Genomic DNA, 8,392 nt, shown 5'->3' on the forward strand with positions numbered 1-8,392 from the left:
CTTGTACTGTGGAATTCACAGTCCGATTTACAAGCCCCTCTGAGCTATTAGTGGTGCAGTCGATAAGCCAGGAAACATTACAGAAGCTGCCCCCCTGCATCTGTGATTTATGTTCCTTGCTAAATATAAAACTCCCAAGGCTCTACACATCAATATTTTGGAATGAAGCACATGGAAATATTTGATGGATTGAGAGAACAAATCTCCGTGGCCAGCCACTCACACTTGCCCTTTTGTGAGCAATCTGTCTTTCCCCGCGGCAGAAAGGAATTTGGGCACAACAGCTGGAGTTTCAGTATCTCTGCATGCTTTATTCGTGAGGGAGCCTGGAGCCAAGCCATCGAGGCTCTGACCATCCACAGATGAAACTGTAGCATCAAGGGTTGCAAGAAGGACTATTTGTCCTCCATCCCACACTGCAGCCCCAGTGACCCTTCTACAGATCATGCCAGAGTTCTACAAGGGCTCTACATTCTCTCCTTGTTGTGCCCTGGGATGACACCTGCCTATCTGAGTAGCTGCTGCTCTGACTGCGGTCAGTGTAAGCTGCCTTTGTCAGAGCAGTAACACGGGCAGCGTATGCTCACCACTCAGATCCAATGGATCTCAGAGTGGTGAGGCAGTGGCACAGGCTGCCCGGGGAGGTGGTGCAGTCACTGTCCCTTGGAGGTGTTCAAGAGCAGTGTGGATGTGGCTCTGAGGGACATGGTCAGTGGGCATGGTGGGGGTGGGTTGGTGCTTGGATGAGATAATCTTAGAAATCTTTTCCAACATTCAATTCTGAGATTCTATGATTTTTATAACAGTGTAAATTCGCAACACTGAAAGGTGACATATGCTGCTTCAAACTAAAGATGAGTGGTCAGTGCATAACCATCAACTCCATGGGTTACATAGGACAAACAGAGCATCCAATCCATACACACATAACTATATGCAATATAGGCATATATCCCTAGCTGCTGTAAATCTTTTTTAGCTCTATTAAAAAAACCTGGCCCTAGGTGAAGCTATGCCAGATCTGCATAGCCCTCGATATGGATCTAACAAGCACTGTTTCAAATCTGCGACAAAAATATCCAAATTTTGAACTAATCTTTCAGTACAGCACTTGTTTGAACAGCCTGTGTTATGTTGCTTTCATCAGAGGAGGAATGAAATAGAGAAAAGTCATGTAGCGTTTTCATTGTATCATCAGGTCTTTATGGCAGATGTCCTCTGACCTGCTGAATGGTCAGGCTGAGCCACAGTGTAAGGACCTCAGTGGAACAAAGTAGAGTGTGCTGTGCAAAACACACAAACCCTCTCAAGACTAGGAAAAAAAAAAACCCACAACCCTTTATGCAAACTCTTTCACAGTTCCCTTTTGTGCACGCTTTAGCATCTAACATTTATTTTGGAGTGGGGCAGAGAGGTAGATTGGCTGCTTGCCTGCCTTCTGGGGTGGAGAGCTTTGCATGAAAGGGAGGAAAAAGAGAACATCAAAACCAGATTGAGGGAAAAACAAAATCACCTCTTTGCAGAGTGAGCCCACAGCTTTGTGAGTATTCAGGATATAGTGGCTATTTTCCAGCTATTACTATTCTGAATTTGTCCAACGAAATTGCCTACTGGAGTGGCCATGACAGAGTAAGAATTCACGTGCTTGTCTTTACAGATGAGGGCAGGATTGTAACACATAATGGGAAACACAAGGTGTGCATAATTGGTCCCATTGTGTGCAAATCTCTGGGCGCTGGTTTCATCCCATGGTTCCCCATAACATGTGTATGAGTTGCTGCATTCGAGCACAAGTTTGAGTTAGCAGTGCAAGCTATTGTTCTAGCTGATTCAACTTCTGTGATGTATTTGATTCTGTAGCATATCAGTGTCTCTCTGAGATAAGACCTGGCTCAGCAGCCATCTCAACATAGGGAAGTCTGATTGCACCCTGGAATGCCAGATCTGGGTAGGGAAGGCCTCACGACAGCGCAGGAGCGTAAGAGCTTCTTTCTGGTCAACAGATCTACTTTTCCACAGTCCTGGACAGATAGACAACATTGCCTTTTCCAGCAGGAGCATAAGACAGTATGGTAAGGAACACTTCCCTCTGTCCTGAAAATAATCCTTTGGAAAAAGATTTGTAACTATCGTGAGAAAAGGGGCAAAAGCTACAAATATAAATACAAGGAAAAACAGGTGTAAAATATAGCAGATGCTGTTTTCTCTAGCAAAAGTGAGGCTTTTGTTAGGTAAAACTCCAGCAATGCTTTAACTCTCCTGGCAATGTGTCCCAAATCCCTGCAGTGGGCCTTCCCTGGAAGAGTTCTTGGAGCCACCTGTTCACTGACTAGGAGGAAAACTGCCAAGCAGTAAATCAGCAAAGCTCTTAACTTCCATATAAAATGCCCAGCCTCCTCTTGCAGTGCCTACGGCTTGTATTTCAGCCCAGACACTTGTTGCAATACAGTTTGGTGAAGCTTCCAGTTCCTCTTTCTCAGACACCATCTTTCAGATAGAGCTGTCTGTCAAAAATGTCAAACAGAAAATCATACTATGGGCCATGTCAGGCAGTTGTGGTTACACAGCCATCTCTGCTTCTAGTCACTATCACTGGACAATAAGATGTCTTCTTCAGAGTCACCACGTGTTCACATAGCTTGGTGGCTCACAAGCAACAACCAGGCGGTTGCACTCTTACTCCTTCAATACAGCTGCAACAGAAAGAGCGCTGCAAAGCTATGAACTACAGAGCTTGCAGGTATGGCATAGAGAGACCCATAGCTTGATTAGGTTGGAAAGGAGTAATTTAGTTTTCTGTCACAAATAACATAAGCTACAGACCAAGCTAGAATTTCCAATTGATTAAACTACAGAGGAGCTTTTAGGAAACAGGCAGTCTGATATGAAAGATCATCCATGGAGTGCCTGCTGCCTCACTTCTAGTTTGCCTCTTTCTTTGCCAGATACAAGATCTTGCTTTTTCTTCATAGGCTTTTCAGTCTAATTGACAGTCAAACCTCTTTCACTCTAAAGATGTCAATCTATTATATTTTATTTTATTTTATTTATTTATTTATTTATTTATTTATTTTGGTGGAGATCAGCAGAAATGTCAACTTAGGCTTTAAGTCTAGGATTCATCTAGACTAACTACCCGCCTAAAATTACACCACTGGTCTGATCTGATTTTCTGACCATCCTATAAACTCTACAGAAATACAGGAATATTTGGAGGGCAATATATCATGCCAAACACATTTGTCACACCTCTCTAAAGATGGAAGAGACTTTGTTATTAATGAAGTTATGTCTTCTTCCAGGTCATCAATAAGGATGTTAAATAGCAGAGTGCCAAGAGGAGATATCTGGAGAAATTCTGCAGGAAATATGTGAGCTAAACAGTAACTCCCAATTTATAATGACACTTGAAAGCCTATCAGTTGATTTTTAATCAGTTTCAAGGGTGCTTTGTATTACATATTTCCTTAATAAAAATGTGTGATTCCAAGCCAAATGCGTCACCGAAGTTTAGGAAAATCACATCAACTCTTCCTTCCACTGGCTGAGTTTGTAAATCTCCTAAAATCTGAGATTACAGTCTAAACTGACACAGATTCACTTTATTCCCTCTGGGTGAGCAATAGTGGAATGTGCTCCTTTCACGAGATTATTTTCTGAGGCCTGAATATACCATATCTGCCATTTGAGTCAAGACCAAACATGTTCAAAATCTCTGGTTCAAAGAATATATCTGTGTACTTACATCTGTTATATATCCCTGAAAAGACAAATGGTGGCTTCAGGTCAGACAAAAACTTCTGATTCCTAAAGAACACAGTTTTGGTTCCAGAAGACTGTATTTTAAGGAACTGGAATGCGTTGGGCAACAAGTCCTTAGGGCCAAAGGTTGTTCAGCTACAAGGGATGTATTTCAGCCCAGACACTTGTTGCACTACAGTTTGGTCAAGAAAGCCTCTCAGACACACACTCCAGAAGTCCAGTGGGTATCCAGCAAGAGACAACTCAATCAGGGACATTCACTATTATCAACTTCTCCTTTTTTTCTATCCAATATATAGTATATTTAGGTATTAGTATATATTAGTTCTTTCTGTTATTTCTCCCATGAGTTAGACTGGGCTGGGCATTTTGGAAAATGTACAGTGGCTTGGACCTTAAGAGTACAATGCTGAAAATATTCCATAATTTAGAGGCAGTTGAGTCCTGCAGTTCACATATCACCAATTCATGATCTCCCATTTGTTATCCTTGCCTTGATCCTAGGCAAGACTGTGCTGCTTGGATGAAGAAAAATGTTCATATAAACATCTGGTCTTGATTTGATTACATCAAGAAATGGAGAATCCAGCACCTGTATTGTCTGCTTAGTAGCAAAGAGCCCATCCTGTAATCCAGTTTATCTGGCTTCAAGCTTTCAGTTACAGATCCTTGATCTTCCTTTCCTTCTGGCTTACAGAGGCCTCAAGACTTTAAATCTTCTCTCATTCTGGCTTTAGATAGGCAAAAGAAATGGGGCTTTATAAGTACAAGAAAGGTTCTGGCAAACTGGAGAGATTCCAGCAGGGGACCACTGAAATCACTGGCAGCTGGGGCATACAGTGTGTGAGGAGAGGTTGAAGGAGCCAGGATTACTCAGCCTGGAGAAGCAAATGCTAAGGAGGAGCTGCTTGCTGGGTGGCTATGGAGGTGGTGGAGACAGACTTCTTACAGAGGGGCAGTACAAAAGAATGAGAAGCAATGGGTGTAAGTTGCTTCAAAGGCATTTTCTGATTGGACATTAAGTTCTTTCTCACTTGGAAAAGTCATAATGCACTGGAGATTGATGGGGAGTTTTAAAACTTGGGCAGGCAATGCCTGAAGCAGGCAGACCAAGTTTTTAAGTCTGCCCTGTTTGAAGAGGCTTGAAGCAGATCCTTGTGGTTTTTTTTTTTCTTTTCTAAGTCTCACTCTGTAAGAAACTTTTCTCCTATAAAATCTTCAATATGATTCTTTCTGAGTTGCCTCTCCATCAAACTCAATCATCTTCTAAAAAATGCAAGCAGAATCAACTGGCATTATTTTCAGCAATAGTGTGGAAGTATCACCGTCTCCTATGAGCCTTTTTTTTAATAACTCAGGTTGTAGTATTAACTGTAAGAGAGCCCCGATCATGGTAAGTTCAGTTATACTCTTCCCTCCCTTAATCCTTTTTGGAATCATCTCTTTTCAGAATGCCACCCCTGGGTTCTATGAACGGCTTGCATTCCTTGTTCCTAGATGAATATATTAGCATTTGATTCGTTAAACATGTGTTGTTTGAAGGGCCCAATTAATCAAGTGATGCAGTCAGGCAGTATTACTGCAATGCCTCCAACACTGTTTACCCATCTGCCAATCTTTGTATCATCAACAAATTATCAGTGGTAATTTCAAGCTTCCGGCTCATTGATGAAAATGTTGAGTAGGATAATCTAGTACCAATCTCAGCAACAACACATCTGCCTTCAGCATGAGCTGTCTGTTGACAGCTTGTTTAAATTTGTCACTCACTTTGTTCTTCGTGCCGTTTCACCTGTGCTCTCCTGACGTTTGATTATGGTAATCACACTGTATGTGGTACTAAGGAAGATGCTTTATCAAGGACTATCATGCAGTAGCCAACTAATGACTTTACTGGCCGTTCCTGTAATGTCATTGAAGGTGTGCAACTGTATTTGTTCACTGAGACATACTTTCCACAATGTCATGTTATCAGCATTAGCTGCTTTTTTGTCCTCCTATTCGTCATTTTTTCCATTTTGTTTGCACTGGTTAAGTGATCTATAGTTACCTTGCTCATCCAGCTTGCCCTGTTTGAACTGGGATAGTGATAGCGCTTCTTCCATAGTCTGGAAACTCCCATTTCACAAAGCACTTTCAAAATTAATTGCAAGAGGTCTCAGCTAACAATTCCGTGGTCCCTGAATGCGCATTATTTGGGTCTGCTGTTTTAGAAATGCTATGTCTTTAATCGATGCTCAACTTTCAAAGATGTTTGACACCAAAGCAGGAATATTTATTGAACCATTTCTGCCTCTTCATGTTATCTTCACCCAGTAATAGGCCTAAGTGATTACTGCAGTTTCCTTTGTTCTGATTATCCTTTTGAAAATGTCCTAATGCTTACCTTAATTTTACTGGCTGCGTGTTTTCTCCATAGATGTTCTTACTATTATTCTGAAGTTTTACAATTCTATTCTTTTCTTATCCATTTACTTTTATTACTATTATTATTCCTAATTACTACTCTTAACTTTACAACAAAGCCTTTGTCTAATGCCATACTAGTTCATTTTTTTTTTTTTTGTTTTTCTTTGTAGGCTTGCAGCTATTGGCCATCAAATACAATTTTCCTGTACATCCTACTTCCATTCACATCTTTTCCTGTCTCAGTTTTTTCTCACAATCAAGTTGATTCCTAATTTACTTTGGGTGTGAGAAATTAGCTCTTTTGAAGTTAGGGACAGCCCTCTGTTTGCCCATATTGAATATAATCAGGTCATCCACACTGTTCCCTTGACAACCGTCAACTCTCAGCCGAGTAATTAATTCATCTTTGTCAGAATAAAGTCAGAAGAGTTACCACATGATGGCTCCTTGTGTTAGATAATAGTCAATAGTGTTCCCCAAATCAGGATGTTTTCTCAGTGAGTGTCTGGAGCCCCCGTGTACTAAAGTCCATGTGACACTGCTTCCTTCCGTGCATTCTCATTGAGTCTGTAGAGTAATTCCTACTCTATGGTATGATGTTAGGGCATGATTCACTGAGTTCATTTTCACCAACTCTGTCTTTCCTAAGCAGGTTACAACCAGTCACTTTAACATTCCGATCATGCAAATTGAAACCAGCAGCTTTCAGTAATGCTGATTATATCACATTTCTTCTCACTAATGAGAATTTCCAATTCCTCTTGCCTGCTACTCGGACGCCTAATGTCTACATAAAAGCAAATGGAAAACGTCTTCTTTTCACATTCTTTGTCACATGGTTAAATCTTTTTACAACATGTCAAACTTGTTTGTAGTTACTTAACCCGCAGTTCTTGCATTGTGTAATGCCTTGATTACTGCTAGACTGAGGCTAGGAAGATTAGTTCTCCTGCACCAGCAATAAGCCTGTCATCCTGTTTATATGCGGGATGTGACCCAGTGCCCCACAAAACCCAGACCTTCAATGTCACTTCCCTCAGCTAACCAGTAGTTAGTTCATCCTTGCATTCTGTCACTGGTAGGGCTAAAGGGGTTGTCAGTAGCTTATGTGAACACTGCTGTTCTTTGGCTCCTTTCCAAGAGTGTCCCAAATTGTCTGCAATCTGCACTGCTCCCCATGATGCTGAATCACAAATTACCCTATTTATAGTCACCCATGAGACTTGCTAGAAAAATGTGAAATCTAGTACCTACTGTGCATGTTATTTTCTCCAGGGATATGACGTCCCTCCTCATTTTCTTCATGCTGAAGTCCTCATTCATTTCACAGTTTGATTTTCTTGCTGAGTTCAGGTATTCCTCCTAGATCACTTTACATGCCTGTAAACATCAGCATGCCTGCAAACAAGTTCCTCAATATTATTTTTTTTCCTATCTGAAGTCCTTTCTTCTAATCAGCCTTGGCTTTATGGAGCCTGACCTAAGTCTCCACATGCAGTACTGAGTGAAGCCCACACGCAGCACTGGGTTTGGATATACATTGCATAAATGTAGTGAGTCCAGTCAAATCCTGATTACTCAGATGTAAGTTACTATTAATATGATCACTGATCAGTTCCTCTCCTCTGTCAAGATCAAGTCATATAAGAAATTACTGTGTAAGGGATATGTGACTTTCTGAACTGAGAGTCTGTACCATAGTTCTGAATAGTGCATGGATAACTACATATTAAGACTAGCATCCTGTGTCACTCTGGAGTACCCTGAAGATTGCACAGTTTAGTGGGATCACTGCTCACTGTTATGAGAACTTCCAGTCTCAATGGATGATTCAGTTAAGTTCATTTGTGGGTAAGTAATTTGAATTGCCTTAAAGAAGGTGTGATATCCAGTGAGTAATAGAGCCAGATGGAGCTGGAAGCAGTTCTGTCTGGTCTGGCTGAATTGTTTGTTTAAAATATGAGTTGCTTCCTGGACGGTCTGTTGAAAGCTATATCATCACACTCTGCACTCTGCTGCTGCCCTTCCTGGGGGATGTAGTATAGCTCAATTTGACATGACATGGTCTGCCTAACCAGCACCAGACATAGGACTCCAATCTTGAGTAAAGGCTCTGAGTACCTCCTGGATCCCTTCACCTTCAGCCAGAGGGGTTAGTTTCTTCTCGCCATCTCCATTCCTTCCCTCAAGCAGACCCAGATGTTTCCAGAGTAAGTAGCAG

Source organism: Lagopus muta, chromosome 2 (genome assembly GCF_023343835.1).
Source record: "Lagopus muta isolate bLagMut1 chromosome 2, bLagMut1 primary, whole genome shotgun sequence".
Classification (NCBI taxonomy): Eukaryota; Metazoa; Chordata; class Aves; order Galliformes; family Phasianidae; genus Lagopus; species Lagopus muta.